Source organism: Globicephala melas, chromosome 11, assembly GCF_963455315.2.
Source record: "Globicephala melas chromosome 11, mGloMel1.2, whole genome shotgun sequence".
NCBI lineage: Eukaryota > Metazoa > Chordata > Mammalia > Artiodactyla > Delphinidae > Globicephala > Globicephala melas.
Genome location: NC_083324.2, coordinates 41,046,225 through 41,064,182, shown reverse-complemented (window position 1 = coordinate 41,064,182; position 17,958 = coordinate 41,046,225). Strand labels below are relative to the sequence as shown.

The window sequence follows — 17,958 nt, the reverse complement described above, 5'->3', positions numbered from 1 at the left end:
TTGACATATATACACTAATATGTATAAAATGGATAACTAGTAAGAACCTGCTATATAAAAAATAAATTTAAAAAATTCAAAAAAAAAGAAAATAGGCAGATTAGGTTCTCATTTTAATTGGATTATTAAGAGGGTTGTATCCCTTTCTACTTTCCTTCCTTTTGTTTATTCTTCTGCAGTTGTTTTGGCAAAACATTTGAGTTCAACCCCCACAGAACAGTGCTGAGTAACTGGAGTTCACACCTCAGGGCAACTCATTCAGCTCCCAGCGCCCTTCTGCTCCACTCCTGAGCCAGACACGTGGCGTGGCAGGAGGTAGCCAGGCTCACCCAAGCCTTTCTGTGCCCCGCCTCCACCTCAGGAGATATTTGGATTAAAATCCAATAGCTGATTTCCCTGAATATGTCAGGGGTAGCTCACTCTTTGTTGCTCTTGTCTGAAAACAATGTTTGCACCTGCCCAAGGTGGTGGCCCTAGCAGGTAGAGGGGTTCATCCTTCCCCAAGGTGAGAGCAAAGACCAGGCCCACCTCCTGGCTCCCAGGCTGGAGGCAGGAGGAACAGCAGCTGCCTGGGACTCCACTCTCTGTCCCAGCTGCCCTCTTCTGACCCACCAGGATAGCAGCCCTGTGTCCCGGCGTCTGAAAGCCCAGGCATTTCCTCCCTGAACTCAGCACCCCAACTGTGGGCTCCCCCATTTTGACGTGAATGGGGGTCCCCTCAATGAGGGCTCACCCTCACCATTTGGGGCCCCACTGAGAGGTTTTCTTTTCAGAGACCCCTGACCTCTCTAAGGTCACCCCTCCCAACACCTTCCATCACAAGGTCTTTCTCATCCTAGTGTTGGTTCATTGTCATCATACTTACTTGTGTGTTGTCTGTGTCACTCCACAAGGACAGGGATTTGAGTTCCATGAGGCTGAGGTCTCCTGTGCTTTGTTCACTGCTGTATCTAGAAAAATGCTTAGCACATAGTAATGTAACCAAGCAGTACATTATGGGGCCTTCCCAGTACAGACCCCCACCATGTCCTCCACCTGCCTCTTGTTTGCAGTAAAACTTTAGGCTCCCAGGCCCTCCCCGAGTTCCAAAGAATAAATTTAATCAGAGAAGTGAGAAAATGCAGAAACAAAGGAAAACAGTCAAGCAAGACAAAATAATAATAGTTTAGCCATTAAACAGTCAGGGAACTTTAGTTCCTTCTCAAGGGCTATATATAGTATTCTGAGCCATGTCCTTTGAGCTGTTTTGCAGACACTGAAAATCTCACCAGGGGGAAGAAGTTAACTCTATGCTGACCACCAACACATAGACCCTAGACCCGTAGGAACCAGAAGGTTGATGATGTTGACTCCCAATTACCTCACCACCAACCAATTAGAAGAATGTCCATGAGCTGACCACACACCCCTCAACCCTCTCCCTCGCCCTATCTTTAAAAACCTTTCCCTGAAAGCCTTTGGAGAGTTTGGGTTCGTTAAGCACTAGCTGCCTGGACTCCTTGTTTGGCGCCCTGCGATAAACGCTGCACTTTCCTTCATCACACCCAGTGTCAGTAGATTGGCTTTACCGTGCAAGGGCAAGTGGACCCAAGTTTGGTTCAGTAACAGTAGGTAACAAACAAATCTTTAAAAGAGTAAGTGAAGGAGCCCTGTCCTATATTCTTATCTTGGAAGGTTTTGTGTTTGGGGCTCTTACTTCTTTAATCAGGGTTTCAGATGTTTATTCAGCTACCTTATAAAACAGTGTTAGGCCCCACTAGAGCCCTCAGCCAGCTGAAGGGGCAAGGCAGGTGGCCTAAGGTCATACTCAGAGCCACATGTTACCTTTCCTCCAGCTGCTGTCATGACAACGGTACAGCAGTGACTGAGCATCCACCAAGTCCCCTGGGACCCAGGAGAGACCTGGACCAGACACAGGTGAGGAGTAAAGAAGTTGGCCAGATCCTGAGCCCGCCTGGCCTCCAGGGCTCGGTACTGCCCGCTGCTTCTGAGCTGCGTGGATCAAGGTAACTGCCAGAGCTGCTGCTGTCACCTGCAGAGGGAAGACAAGATGTACCCAGCAGGGAAAGTGCCTGGGGTGGCCATCGGTCATCGGTAAACCAGCTGTCCTTGTCTTTATCTTCATTGCACATAAAACCAGTCTTTATTAGGCAAATGCCATGGATAAAATGTGTGGTATCACAAATATATAACCAGGCGTACAGCCAAGGAGGCATTCGGTCACCAAGGGGACAGGCAGTGGTGACTGATCAGGGTTTCGAGTCTGTACTGCCTTGTATGGAAACTTTCTTAACAAGGCAAACCACCTCTAGAAACTCTGAACAGTGATGGGTTCGCTGTGGAGAAAACCCAGTGGCTCCGTGACCGTGGGCAGACATTAATTCTCTAGATCTCACTTTCCTTGTGTCTATACTGGAGATGATACCGATATCCACGATCGAAGGATTATTGTGAGGATGACGTGAGAGCAAGAGCAGGCAGGGGCCCCACTAGACTGAGTCCTGCACCCAGTAAGGACACAATGCCTCATTCAGAGTCAGGACTCAGGACAGTGCAGGGCAGGGACTTCATGCCCAGCAATGACCAGGATCCACCTCCAATGCAAGAAACATGGGGGTGGGAGGAAGTGACTCAAAACCAAAAACCAGTTCACGACCCCTCTGTCCCTCCCTGGCCATGAGGCCCCAGGGCATATCACATCACTTCTCAATTTCTTACCAGTGAGTTGAGACCAGCTGACACACGGGCTCCAAAATCTCTGACTTTTTGCATTTCTCAAAGTGTTTGGAACTAAGTGCAAGATGGTTTCTGACTTGTCACTCAAGAGCCCAAAGCTAACACCAAGTGACCCCAAGTGACCTTCACAGACCCCTTTCTGCCTTCTCCCCAAGTTCCTGAACTGACAAGCTTTCTCACTGCTTCCCAAGGCTTTTTCTTTTCTTTCTGTTTCCTTCCTGACTTCTCTGGCTGCTCACTTTTCCTACTTGATGTGCTTTTCCCAGACTCTCATGTTAGCACCTTCATGGCCCCAACTCCTCTCATTGGAGTTTTCCATCCACATTACACGTTTCCCCCCTCTTTTTCAGAGTGAGATCGAGATGCTGTTCTTTCCCTCGAGATTCTGTTTCAGCTCTTTGACTGCTCCTCACTTGAAGCACCTGGTGTTTGAACCACATTCTAGGAGTCTCTGGTTCATGCCGACTCCTTTAAGATGTGCCGTAAAATATGAACTAGAAGGGGATCAGCTGGCAAGTGGGTTTTGCGGTTTCCTTTTCCTTCTGTGGTCTGTAGTTCTCCCAGTCAGTTTTCTGTAGGTTTGCTGAACATGGCCTGGCAAACTGGGACCTCTGCCGGAGGACCAGAAGGAGCACCCTGGGGGTGAGGACCAGGGGCTGCTGTCCTAGCAGTGAGGTCCTGGAGCAAGTCAGTCCAGCCCCGCAGGTCCCTCCAGGTCCCCCAGGGTCACCAAGGCCCCTCTGGGCAGCAGATAGTTTGTCTCCTGTCAGGGAGAGACAGGGTCTGACCAGCTTGGACTTTGCCCCACACCTAGAGGAGAGGCAAGCCCACCCCCCATGGCTTCTGGTCAACTGCCTTCACCTGGAAGTTTAGAGAATGAAGCCCAGATCCACTCCCTTCCCTGTGCATCTCAGGAGAACATGATGCTCAGATAGCCTTCGAGGTAGCGGTGTTACCCAAAAAAAGTGCAGAGAGGACAAGGAAGGCAGGACAAACATGTGTGTCACCATCTTCCCAGAATCCAGGGCTGCTGTCTGTATTCTTCAGGGCAAACTGACCACCCACCTACCTTACCATGCTGGTGTCTTGCCCAGACTGCACGGTGAGACTGCTCTCTTCATTCTCTGGGGCAGGTGAGGCCCAGGTACCTGAGGAAGTCCTGGTTTGCTCCTCCTCTAGGCCTTGCAATGTGATGGGAGATAAAGACAAATTATTTAAGTTCCTAACACCCTCTCTCCCCAGATATTTTAAGGTAGAACTTCATAGACTAACTAATGAGAGTGTTCTTCATTTATGTATTCTTAGGGTCAGGGCTTTCTTTATGTGCCTGCTGCATTTTTTCTACTCCCTTCTTTCTTAAAATTACAAAAAAACTTGTGCCTGCCCAACACTATTTGCAGTGCATGGTTGTACGCGAGGCAGGACGTGTAAGGCAGAGTGGGGAGGCTTCCACAAGCTGCATGGACTCTACTCCTAGTGGATTTGGGTTTGCAGAGTGCTTTCACCACTTCCCCTGCCGTGTTGCTGCAGCAAATCCCGAGGAAGGGACCGTGGAAACAGGACAGGTGGTGCTCCTACCACAGGTGAGCCTGACCCTCTGCAGCTCTGCGAATCCACAGTTCCCAGAGCTGGTTTGAACCCCTGCCCAGGCTTCATCTGCCCAGTCCTGAGCCCACCCAACAAGTCACCAAACTGTGGCCCCTGATGGCTGGTGTGCGATCTACAATGGGTTGGTTCCCTGCCCCCATCTCAGCATAGAGGGTGCTGGGTGTGTTCAGGGAGAGACCCAGAGGCGCTGGGATTCTGTGAAGATGAGTGCAGCGAGGGTAAGGTGCATGGGCTTAAACACCCCCTCCCTAACCTGGGGCTCTCCTGACACATTTAACCATCCTTACCCTGCACACAGGACAGAGGCTCCCAGAATTTTTATCTTTTGTGGGGTGTTTGGTTGGTTTCCAGCTCTTCACTGTCTCTGCAAAGATCATCCTTATGCCTGTATATTTGTACACTCGTGTAATTGCTTTAGCGGAATTGTAAAAGTTGGACACGAACTACGAAATTATCCTTAAAAATATTTTTTTGCTTATAAAAAATAAGGCCTATTTGCTTATAAAAATAATAAGGCCTTCTTATAAGTCTGTGGTGAAAATAAGTTCCTAGAGCCTTTGTTAGGACAACCTGGCGGGATTGCCCCCAATTTACACGGGCTACACTTTGAATTTATCCCCCCCCAAAAGAATTGCACATGTACGCATAAAATTCTAGGAATAACCTAAATGCTTATAAATAAGGGAACGATTAAACAGGTATTATGTATCCATAACAACGTACATGATACATCTTAACATGTACTGGTTAAAAAGAGAGCATGAATCTATATGTATAGACTTGGAAAGAACTTATGGGTAAAACATGCGTGTGTAACATTGCACTTATATTTAAAAAGCCACACGTCTTATTTCTACATATATTTGTACATATACCTAGAAAAAGGATCAGGAGACACATCAAATTCAGGAGTGGTTGTACCTGAAAAGGAAAGCGGGATTGAGTTGGGGCAAAAGGATGTGGTGGTGAAGGGGGCATTCATGTCGAATTCTAGGTATCTCTGTGTTCTTTCAACATTTTATACCAACACAACAAAACAAAAAACAAACAAAAAAAGCATGCATATATTACTTATTAAAAAAATAAAGCAACTCATTAACCCTAAAAAATTGATGTAACAGTATGTTTTTAAGCTTACTTTTCCACCAAATGACTCTGAAAGTGCCTGTTTTCCCACATCATCTCAACATTGGGCATCAGCCCTTTTAACCTTCAGCAAATACTTTAGCCTAATATTACATTATTACTGTCATTAGCATTGTTTGAAAATGAGGCTGAACGTCTTTTTGTGTGTTTATTGACTACCCGTATTTCTCCTTCATGTCCTTTGCCTAATTTTGTATTAGATTATCTCTTAAGGATTTACATTAACCTTCTGTCTGTGTATATGTAGCCTCCAGGCCTGTGCTGCTTTTCTATTGGTTTTTTATCCCCACAATGTAGTGTAATAGAACAAATACTACTCATTGGGGCAATTCATTTAACCCCTCTGGTTCTTAATGTTCTCATAATTGCTTCTAAAACTCATCCATCTATTGTGGGCTTACTCTGCCAGGAACTTTGCTAGAAAACTTGTACACATATGATCCCATTTGATGCTTTCAACGATAGTGTTGGGTAACTATTTCACAGAAAAAGAAACTGAAACTCAGAGAGGGTGACTAACCTGCCCAAGACCACACAGCTGGTAGGTGAAGATAGATTCCAACACTGATTCCACATTCTAGGTCCTTAAATCCCATACTACATTATAACTCTTCATCCCCAGCCCCATTCTCATCCCAAACATGTGGGCTTGGATCAAAGTAAATCTACTGTTACTGATTTTCTTTAAGCTAAAAACATTTAGTAGGGGGAAAAAAAAACACGCTCACTATATGCAAAGCATTGTCCTAGGTGCCTGGGGCAAACACATCAGGACACACAGGACATAACCCCCACAGACCATGGTGCCCGTAGCCTGGGGTGTGAAGAGACAACTACACAAAGGGAAAAAGCACAGAGCAGGTGGTGCTGAGTATGGAGCAACTGGAAATAGTCAAGTTCACCATTCAAATCTGAAACAATAGTATTATTGCTCTGTGGGGTATAAAGCCCCATTTTATGCAGCAGGTCACATCTCATCACTACAGTGAGCAGACCATTGACAGGAAATCCTGGAGAGCACAGGGTCCTGACTGTGGGTGGAGAGAGGTCCTCAGGTCCAACTGCTGGCATCACCACTGTGCAGAGGCAGCCCTGGCTGGGTGCTGGCTCACGGATCACCTGAGCTCCTGACAGAGGGCATCAGCACGCCGCTCCCCGCACACATGTTCTCACTCACCCACATCCTGGGCGGGGATCGGAGGAGGAGTTCCATCACACTGTTACCAGCCCGACCCCCTCTCCATGAAGCCAGCCTAGGGGCTGGCCAGAGAGCTGCTGCTCTGCGGGCCGCCTCCCTTTCCCGAGCTGTACCCTTGAAACAGTAAGGACGTGCTTGGCCAGAGGTGCCTGGACTCAGCAGCCTAATTTTTAGTGTCTGGAAAGACCTCAGAAAGTCCTTGCCCAAAATAATCTTCCCCATGCCACTGCCAGAAAATCTTCCCCTACTCTCATTTTTCTTTAGAGGACGACAGGGAAGACTGGCGGAAATGCTGGTGTAATCCAGGCAGCTCACTCACTGGCACCCCCTACCTGCCAAGTAAGAACAGCTTCTCCAAAGGTAATGGAATACGGATCAGATTCATAAAGGGGTGGAAAAGGTCAGGCCAAGAGAGACACAAGCCCAGGCCCTGTCAATTTCACAACTCTTACCTTCTGCAAGGCGTGTTTCTAAATGAGGTTCTTAAAGGTAAACCTCCAGGAGGACAGATAAATGCATCACAAAGCGGGCCTGTGGTCCTGACCACGTGAAGGCATTTGAAGCCTCAGAGAGAAGCTTCTGTCAGCATTTGCCGTGGATGACTCTTAGAGAAATTCCAGTTCCCGGCTCTGTATCAGTTGGGGTCTGCTGTGGGCAAGGGTCTTGGAAAATCACTGACCTATGGGTCAGTGATTGTCAAGTCCTGTTCTGCTTCTGCCCAGGCTGTCTGGCACTCAGGGGCCGGCTCACAAACATTATCCTCCTTCACCAGAGGAGCGGCATCATTTAGGTCCCTTCCCAAGCTCATCTTACGCCTTTTGTCATCTTTGCCACACTTCTTATCACTTCTCCTCACCCTTGTTGATAGCTCATTAGACAATGTGATTGAAAGCATTTTGTGAATTAAAAAATGTCCTACAAAACCAGTATTAAATGCTTAGCTATGCAGGATCACAATCATGACTCAGGGCTCCTGACCGCTCCACGAAGTCAAGTGGAGCCTGGAAGTAAGGAATCAGGCCTGAGAAAGGAATTGCTGAGAGAAGATAGAGGGAGATGAAAGATGTTCAGCTGCTTCCTATTTAACAACCCATGGGTCCTGGTGAAGGAGCACAGGTTTAAGGTTAAAGCCACCCAGAGATGGCAGAGTCAGGGACAGAGCCCTGCAGCAGACTCCTAACACAACCTCCAGACTTCTCTCGGATTTGGCCCAGCCATACAGAGACCTCTTCGCTTATGGTGACCATATTTCACAAAGCGAAAAAAGACAGACCATAATCTTTAAGTAGCATCATCCTCAAGGGATAATAGGCTGGAATATTTGCAGTCAGGACTTTCCTCAAGATGCTGTGTGGGAAAGTCATCATACCTTTGTAAGCTTGGCCATGTGCACCCCTTTTAACTGTCTGTGCTTGGTGGTATGGTCTTTGGGCCGTACACTCATCAGAGTTTCTTGTTTCCCACTCAATGCTTGGCCATCTCCTAACAGAGATTGCACAGCTAACGAAGTTGAGCTGTCAGGAATCACTTGGAGTAAACTGGATTCCAGATCCCACAGTGTTAGACTCCAAGTCCTCACTTTCTGTTGATCAAACCCCAACAATCCCACTCTATTTGGACATTTATTTGGTCATCTGTTTTTTTAACTGACCACATTGGATATAGTCATTTTCTATTTAAGTATCAAAGATTTAACTTTGAATCCCCTACCCTCCTCCCTGTGAAGATGACCAGGGATGTTGACATGTCTTAGTCAAGTATGGCTCAAATGACACAATGTTAATCGTGTTTTATAAGGCTAGTTACTATTTATATTCTGTGTGCCTACTATATGGGCCAATTTCAACCAGATACAAACATACCAGCTTTAAGAGCACCTGCAGGCTTTGAGGTCAGGCTGACATAGGTTTGAGCCTCAGCTCTGCCACTTACAGCTGTGGGATCGTGGTCATGTTGTTCAATCTTTCCCAGAATCAGTTTTCATGTCTACAAAACAGGGACAAGAACCTCATGTGAGGACAGTCAGTGAAGAACCACAATATAACATCAAATGCTTCACAATATAACATACATAAACATTAGTTTCATCTTCCCCTACCCTCTCTCATAGAAAATTAGTCTCCTCTACTTAAATTCAAACATTCTATCTTCTTACTAATTTTACATTCCTTCCAAACAGGAAACAACGGGATAACTAATATGTCATGTGTAAAGCACTGTGAGCTTTTGCAGGGAATGGAACTCACTCCATGGAGTATTAGGAAGAGAGACCATCATTACGTTAACAGGAAAGTTCGGGGCTACCAGCCCTGGGAAGGCCTTTCCTGGTCCAGTCAGCTTAGCCCAGAAAAGCAGCCAAATAAGGGCTAGGAACACCATGCAACCCACACAAATACTCCCAGTGTTGCAAAACCCAGGCTAGTAAGAGCTCGGGATCAGCTAAAGCAACGTGTTGGCTCCCCAGTTTCTGCCTTATTGACCTTGAACTTGCCTGTAAAAGACCTAACGTTGTTGAGGGGCAGTACCTGCAGCTCAGCGTTGAACGAAAGCACCTTCCTCTAACGAGGGGCTTCTTAGAGCCCCATCGCAAAGGACAGAGATGGCCCTTCCTGGGGGCTCTGCCACTTCCTCAGTCTGGGCTGCAAGTGTGTTTCCTGCCAGCCCTCTTCTGACCAATGACTCATAACGTCTTTGCTTCCACTCAGCCTCCAAGCTTAGTAAAGCAGCCCCCTTCCTTATAAATGGGATGTCTCACAAAGTCTCATTTGTGAACCTGATGGCTGGACCAGGTCCCCACTTGCTTGGAGCTGAATGACTCTTGATGGTTAGGGTTCCTGGTGTGCAGGCTGGTCTCTCTAACTGGGTTTCCCTTGGACTGTTTGGGGGGAGGGTTTTTTAAGCTGGGTTGTTATCTCCTCCAGGAGAGGCATGTTTTCATGCTATTTATTTCGCTCTCTCCCTGCCCATCCTCACCACATCTAATAACACAGTTCTCAGAGCCAAGAGTATATGCTGCGCTGAATGAAAACATCTCAAGATTCATTTGGGCCCTGGCAACCCCTGGAATTCTCCTTCACCATGTTGGGACAACCCATATCAAAAACTGAATCAGTACAAATCCCTTGTTTCCAAGAAAGGAGAAAGACTGTGTACGATGGCAACAGCAACAACAGTGGAAGCAAAAACATCTCCATCTATCAGGGTCTCCTCTGGGACAAGAGCTATGTGAGGAGCAAAGCAGCTGCATTTTCAAAATGCTCTGCCTGGTGGCAGTCTTCTCCTAGGACTGTGGCCCCTGCTTCTCTCCTGTCCTCCAAGGACTGCTTCAGCCGCACGGCTCTTGCAGCTGCCGTACTAGGTCAGGCCAAGTTCAAGGAGGGAGTTGTTCAAACCCTCACCTCAGAAAATGTCCCATTTCCACTGTATTGGGCTGTCTTAGGAATAAATGTAACTAGAAACCAACCAAGCAGCATCAGGCTCTGCAGCGTCCCCACAACTCGCTTCAGAAAGCCTGAAACCTGGGTGCTGAGAGGGCTCGGAAGCTGTGACTCTTCCACTGCAAGCACACCCAGCACCCAGGTCTTGGTGTATCGACACCTTCCTCCAGAAAAGTAGCCAGGTCTGCAAAGAGAAACGGCTGATTCCAGTGCAGGGGCAGGAAAGGTACAAGCTGAGCCAAAAGTAAGGAGGTCCTCAAAGAAGGATGGGGACATGTCAAAAGACACAGAAGCCAGCTTGAAGAGGCTCCCCCTGGCCAAATCTGCAACCATCTGGGCATCAAACTTTTAAATGGTACTATGGATTATAATCCATTGAATAAAATAATAATCTATGAATCCATACTGACAATATATAGACAGACCAATAGACTGAGAGATAGTTGAGAAGGGCAAACTCTACTGTAGAATGCCAACTAATACATGTAGAAGTAAAGAGGGTATTAGAAAATTACAGTTGCAACCATTGTAACAAAAAATGTTTCAGGCAGGAGTCATCAGTGGGTGCTAAACGTGGAGGCTGAAAGTTTGATGAGCAACAGGATATTTACAGTCTCCTACTTGTTCCCCACAAAATACTTATTAATTAAGGGAGAAATAATAACTTTACAGTGGATAAAACTGGCAGACACTACGTTAATCAATGATCAACAGAGACACCACCAACATAGAAACAAATGGCTATCTGTGCGTCCTGCTAGGGTGCCCTGAGCAGGAAACATCACTCCACTGATACTTATGCCAAAAACCCATAATCTGATTCTAACGATGACAGGAGAGCAAACAAAACCAAGTGGAGGGATATTCTACAAAATACTGACCTATAGAATTAAAAACTGTCAGTGTGACGAAAGACCCAAATAAATAAATTAATTAAAAGGTTGAGGAAGTGTTCCAGATTAAGGCAGATGTGACAAGTGAATGCAGTATACACACGATCTGGGATTGGATTCCAAACTGCTATCAGTTGCATTGAGAAAATCTGAAAACCATTTGTATGTAAGATAATAATTTTAAATTTCGTCATTTTGACCATTATATGGTGGTTATGTAAGTGAACATCCTTGTTCTTAGGAAATACACACTGAAGTATGAAGTACTTAAGAGTAAAGGGGCATGATGTCTGCGACTCACTTTTAAACAGTTCAGAAAGGAGATGATGTATGTATGGATGGATGGATGGATAGAGATGATAGGTATATACAGAGAGACAGATGTAGGAAATGCTACAGCAAATGTGGCAAAATGAACATTTGGTTAAGCTTGGTGATGATATGGAATTCTCTGTACGATTCTTACAAAGGTTCTGTTAAGTGTGAAATTATTTTAAAACAAAAAGTTTAAAAAAAAACAAAGCAAAACATGACAAGTGAAAAGGAAGACACTAAAAAAATATATGCAGGATGGGAATATAAAGTGGTACAGCCACTCCAGAAAGTAATCTGGCACTTTTCTAAAAACCTAAACATGTACTTACCATGTGACCCAGCAATTGAACTCTCGGGTATTTATTCCAGAGAAAGAAAACTTCTGTTCATAAAAAGCCTGTACACAGATGTTCATAGAAGCTTTGTGTATAATAGCCCCAAACTGGAAAGCACCAAAACACCCTTCAACAGGTAAAAAATCAAAGAAGCTGATGCAGTCACATCATGGAGTACTACTCAGCAAAGGAACAAACTACTGATACACACAACAGTTTAAATGGATCTCCAGGAAATCAGGCTGAGTGCAGAAAGTCAATGTCAAAAATTTACACACTGCATGATTTCCATTTATATAGCATTATCGAAATGACAAAATTGTAGAGATGAAGAATATATTAGTGGTTGCCAGAGGTTGTGGGTGGAGGGAAGGAAGGAAGTGGCTGTGAGTATAAAAGGACAACACAAGGGATCCTTACGGTGGAACAAGTCTGTATCTTGACTGCGATGGTGGACACATAATATGCACATATGATAAAACTGCACAGAGCTACACACACACACAAGGGCGTGTGAAATGGGCGAAACTTTGAAGAAGCTGTGTGGGTGGTACCAACGACAGTTTCCTGGTTTTGCTATTGTACTATAGTCATGAAAGGTACTAACTCTGGGGGAAACTGGGTGAAGGATGTGCAGTACCACCCCGTACATTTCTTTGCAACTCTCTGTGAATCTATAATTATTCCAAAATAAAAAGTTCAAACCAAGAAAACAGCAAGCCCCGGACAGAGCTTGTATGGGCTGCCCTGCTGACACTGCCATGACCTCAGCTCCCAAGAGATGTCCCCTGGGGAGTCTGGCCTGAGTGGTGTCCTTTCTTCTCACTTTATCTGGCAGCCCCACAGCTTTGCATGAAGTCTCAACCCCCTTCACTGTGTAACTTATCGCTGGGGAACAGATGATGGAAGCACAGGGCAGAGACCTAGAGAAATCTGGGTATGACCTTTAACAATACTGGAGCTCACATTGGATTAAGGGCTTTGAAGTCAGGCTGCTTGGGTTCAAACCCCCATCTGTCTCTTACTATCCATAAGGCCTCGGATAAGATGCTTACCTTTTGGGCCACAGTTTTCTTATCTATGAAGTGGGAGTGATGACAGTCCCTGATCATAGGTATATGATGTATATCATACTGTGTTTGTACCTATAAATCTTAGAACAGTACCAGACACCTAGAAAGAGTTAATAAATGTTAGTTGTTATTTATAATACAAATAAAAACAATTGTTTACCATTATTATATCTCTCTACAGGTTTAATCATTCCTATTTTACAATGAAGAAGCTGGGACTTAGCAAAACTAATTAGCTGGTGTGGATCGGCTAGTGACAGAGCCGAGATCCAGATCCAGAGCCTCCAAGTGCATGCCCTGTCCAATACGTCTGTGTGAGTCAGTGTGTGTGGAAGCCTTACCAGAAAGAGGAGGAGGGGAAAATTCAGAAAGCAGAGAAAAGGAGAAAGAACAGATTATATTCTAGGAAGAAAGATGGGAAAGAACATCTCAACTGACTTAGACTATAGAGGAAATTTACGTTCCCACTATTTTGAGTTCCTAACGTAGGGAGCCTCTAGGGTTGGTGAATTCAGTGGCTCAGCAACGTCATGGATCGTATGGGTCTATCTTTCGGCTCTGTGTTGTCAATTCAAAATTCAGTCAAATTAGGAAAATCGTAAATGCGTGTCCTTTGGAGTCAACAAATTATAGAGGCTGTGAAATTCCATGCCAGGGCATTAAGTAGGTTTTCAGATCACTTGTGAGCACAGAGGAAATAGCAACACTTCAGAAGCTTAGTTTGATAAGTTTTTTCTTAAAGTACTTGCTAATGGCTTCACTAAAATTTGAAGAAGCTCATGTAACCAAAAAGGTTTTCCCAGCATATAACATGTCTGTAAAAAAAAGAACAGCAACAAAACTTTCAAGTTAATCTTTCACCTATTAAATATTGTTCCACCGTGGATTTCTTTTAAAGAGGAAAAGGGTACTAAAAACTTACAGTAGAAATATTTTACTAGCTTTTTTATCCTATCCTCTCTGTTTGCATATAACATGTATCAAGAGAAAAGCACTAAAAGCAAAATGGGTATTTTTTCTTTACATATAATCCAGTGATATCAGTGTTGCTCTTGCTATCATTTTGAATAGGTGGTGCTTTGAGGGGTTGCTTCCAAATCTACCTCCCTCTTTCCCCAATGAGAAAACCTCCACTGTACCATCTGGTTCTGCTGCTCCATTAGGCATTCATATTCGGAGAGAAAAGACTTATTAGAATACCTCTGCAGATTCAACATCAGCGATTCCACTTGCTTCACTGCCCTCAGATTTTGCAGTGGAGGTTTGAGCTTTGACACTGAAACTCATGTAACTAAGTTATAAGCATGCTTACTAGTAGCCTAGCAGGGTTTGATGATGACCTGACTGTTCTCAGACAGGGACCATCCCAGATGTTTAACCCAAGAACACAACAAGCTCCTTGAAATGGCTTGAAGGCCCCTTTCAACTGAGAAGCCCTTCTCGGTTTGATGCCTTTGCTGGAAGATGGTCATGGGTGTCCAGTTCTTGCTCCTGCTGGGGGACAACTAAGCAAACTGTGAAATGTCATCACCAAGCTCCCCGAGTGGATTAGCAGCTCCAAAGGGCAACACACATCTCTAAGTCGTCCTGTAAAGTGACCCCAAAGTGTGACTTGTCACACCATCCTGGGCTCGTTTACCCTCTGAAGGGCACAGGGCCGCTTTGCCTGATGCACAGCAGGTTTAAGCTCACGGATAATCCAGAGCATGTTCTGAACAATAACTGGTTCCAGCCAAGTCATGGTCCCTGCAGGGCCTGCCAGGGCAGAAGCTCGCCTGCCCTTGGGTGGGTAGGGGGAACAGGCAATGGGAACTATTTTTCACCAGGAAGCACGTCACCATGTCCCTGGAATGAGACTTCTGTGATTCTGCTAATTTGGTGCCTGTAACCTTGAAAGGCTGAGGCATTTCTGAAACACCTCCACTGGGCATATAAAGGGTTGAGGCCCTGAGGTTTCAGGACAGGCCGTGGACTTTGCAAACCCTAGAGCTGCAATACTCACCCTCCTTGACACTGTATCAAGACAGCAGCAGACTCATCTCAAAGGTAAAGGATTTTGAACTTGAGTGTGCCTGGGATGGAAGTTCATCTTGTATTTCTTGGGGGAAGCAAATGGATAGACTCCTTGTGACCCTGTCTTTTTCAGCCACTGGGGTTCATCTTTCCCTCTGAACGCTCACTTTGCATCTGCTTGGGAATGACTTAGAAATCTTAATGGGGCTTTTCCATATCTAATTTATATATTTAAGTGATACATTCAAAACAAGCTAAACTCTGTGAGAGCGCCAGAAATCAGTGCCAGTGTTCATTTAACACGGCACTGATAAGATGAAATCTTGTAAATGAAAACAGTGCATATGGAGGGAGAGATGCTAAAACCCTCAGAGGAACCAACATCCTCAAGGAATGTTCAGATAGAGACTCTCAACCATAGTGGGCTCCTCAGAAGACTGATGCTTAAGAGGATGTGCTAAATTCTGGTCTTTGTAATTCTGAAGCAGAGCTTCTTAAACTCTCCTATGTACATGAATCATCTAGGGATCAGGTTAAAATGCAAATTTTGATTCAGATTTTGGTCTTGATAAACTCTGCATTCATAACAACTCCTAGGTGATGCCAGCGCTGCTGGTCCATGTGACAATTGAGAAGCAGGGTTCAGTGGTGTTTCAGGGATGGTAAATCATCTTTAGACTTTGCAATCACTGAATCTTATCAAATAGCAAAAAGTAAAAAATAGTTCTGTTCTGTTTTTAAATTTTGATTTTTATATTAACATAGAGCAAAATGACTGTTTTGTGTGTTCTCAGTTCTAAGAATTTACCACACATTCAGCTCTGTGTAACCACCATCACAATCGGGATACAGAACAACTACATCACCCGCTCCCCACCACACACCAGTTTCCTCATGCTATGGCTTTGCAGTTATACTCTCCCCCTACCTCTAACCCCAGGCAATTATTATAGCCTTGTCTTTTTGAGAATGTCATATAAATGGAATCATAGAGGGTATATAGTCTACTGAGATTGGCTTCTTCCACTCAGCATGAATGCCTTTGAGGTTCATCTAAGTTACTGAAAGTAGCAACAGTTTGTTCCTTTTTATTACTGAACAGTATTCCATTCTATGGATGTTCAACAGTTATTCACACATTCAATGACTATTGGTTGTCTCCACATTTTGGCAATGACAGATAGAACTGTGTGTGGGTGTACAGGTTTTTGCTAGGATGTTAAGTTTGCATTTCTCTAAGCTAAATAATTAGCAACGGGACTGCTGGGTCATATGGTGAGAATATGTTTAACTTTATAAGTTATAACGTATGAGAGTTCCAATTGCTCCATACCTCTCCTCTCTAGCACTTGATATTGTCAATATATAAATTTTTATTTTGGCCATTCTTATAAGGATGTAGCAGTATCTCTGCACTTTTCATTTAATTTGTATTTCCCTAGTGGCTAATGATGTTCAACATCTTTTAACATGCTTAATTGATATCTGTGCATCCTCTTTGGTGAAGTGTCTGCTAAAGTGTTTTGCCCATCTTTTAACTGGGTTGCTTGCTTTCAAATTGTTGAGTTTTGAAAGTTCTTCATATAGTCTGGACACAAATCCTTTATCATATACGTGATTTGCAAATATTTTTTTCTCAGTTTGCATCTTGTCTTTTCATTCCTTTTGGAGAGCAAAATTTTCTAATTTTGGTGAAGCCCAATTTATTAATTTTTCTTTCATGAAGTGTGCTTTTTGTCATGTCTAAGAATTCTTTGCCTAGCCTCAAGCCACAAAAAATATTTCTCCTATATTTTCTCTTAAACGTTTTATAGCTTTACATTTTATATTCGATCTATAATCCATTTGAGTTAATTTTTATATAAGGTATGGGGTTTAGGGGGTTTTTGGTTTGGGTTTTTTGCATATTGGTATCTTACTGTTCCAACACTATTTGTTGAGACATATCTCTGATGTCTTTTTTTTTTTTTTTTTGCCGATATCACACATCTTCATTATTGTAGCTTTATAGTAAGACTTAAAATCAGGTAGTGTAATTCCTTCAACTTCATTCTTCATTTTCAAAAGGGCTTTAGTTACTCTAGTCCTTTTGCCTTTCCATAAGTTTTATAATCAGTTTGTCTTTATTTTTAAAAATCCAATTTGGATTTTTATTAGAATTGCAATAAATCTACAGATTAATTTTGGGAGAACGGATATCTCTGCTATGTTGTCTTCCAATCCATTAGCATGATATGTCTCTGCGTTTATTTAAGTTTTCTTTTATTTCATTCATCAGCATTTTGCAGTTTTTAGCAACCATATTTTGCACACGTTTTGTTAGATTTATATCTGAGTATTTAATTTGGGGGGAGTTATTGTAAATGGGATTGTCTTCAATTTCAATTTCAATTGTTCACTGGTAGCATATACTCATTTCTATGTATTAAACTCATATCCTGCACCTTTGCTAAACTCACTTACTAGTTCCAGGAATTTATTTTTTGTGATTTGCTTCATGGGCACTTGAATAGAATCTGTATTCTGTCGTCACTGGGTAGAGATCTATACATTACATTTAGATCTAGCTGGCTGCTGCTGCTGCCCAATTTTTCTGCATTGGTGATTTCCTCCCTACTAAGTTCTGCTCTTTGGGATCAGATCCACACATGTGCAGCCCACAGGCCAGCCTAGGCGCTCATGAGCAATTTTTAAGGATACCCACCTCCGTGGTATCCCTGGTAATTTCCAATTCCCTGGACTCCCCTTTTTCAATCCTCTGGCCAGAAACTTAGGGCTTTAGTTACCTGCTCTGCTGTGCACTTCTGGAGGCTGCACCCACACCTTGGTCATGTGCTGAGAGGACAGAGAGAGAGAGAGAGAAAAAAGCAGCGAGGGTCGGCTCCATCCAGTAGGACCACAGCTCCTCCTATCTGAGCAGGTGGGTTTTGCATCTCTGCAGGCCCTGCTGCTGGTCAATTCCATTGATGCTGCCAAGCTCCCTCGCCTTGGAATTTCCTGGAGACCAGCAAGAATAGGGAAAAGGAAAACTAGTGATTTCCCTCATTCTCTGAGCATCAGGAGTCTCCTTTCTTCCTAGAATCAGAGGACTGCTTGGAGCTCTCTCTGTCCACGTTCCCACTTCTGAGTTTCCTGTTGACTTGAGTCTAAACTGGGGATACCAGAATAAAAATAGAAAACTTAGCGCCATTCAATGGTAATTGG

The 17,958-nt window shown here is 44.2% G+C and overlaps 1 long non-coding RNA gene across 1 annotated transcript; it reads right to left on the bottom strand.

Moving 5' to 3' along the window:
* Positions 1–1,054: 1,054 nt before the first annotated feature.
* Positions 1,055–9,324, bottom strand: LOC132598123 (uncharacterized). The gene is made up of 5 exons (XR_009565860.1): positions 9,214–9,324; positions 8,551–8,674; positions 5,220–5,265; positions 3,806–3,917; positions 1,055–2,032 (listed from the first exon to the last, which is right to left on the bottom strand). It is a non-coding gene; the product is annotated as an uncharacterized lncRNA (long non-coding RNA).
* Between the last annotated feature and the right edge of the window lie 8,634 nt (positions 9,325–17,958).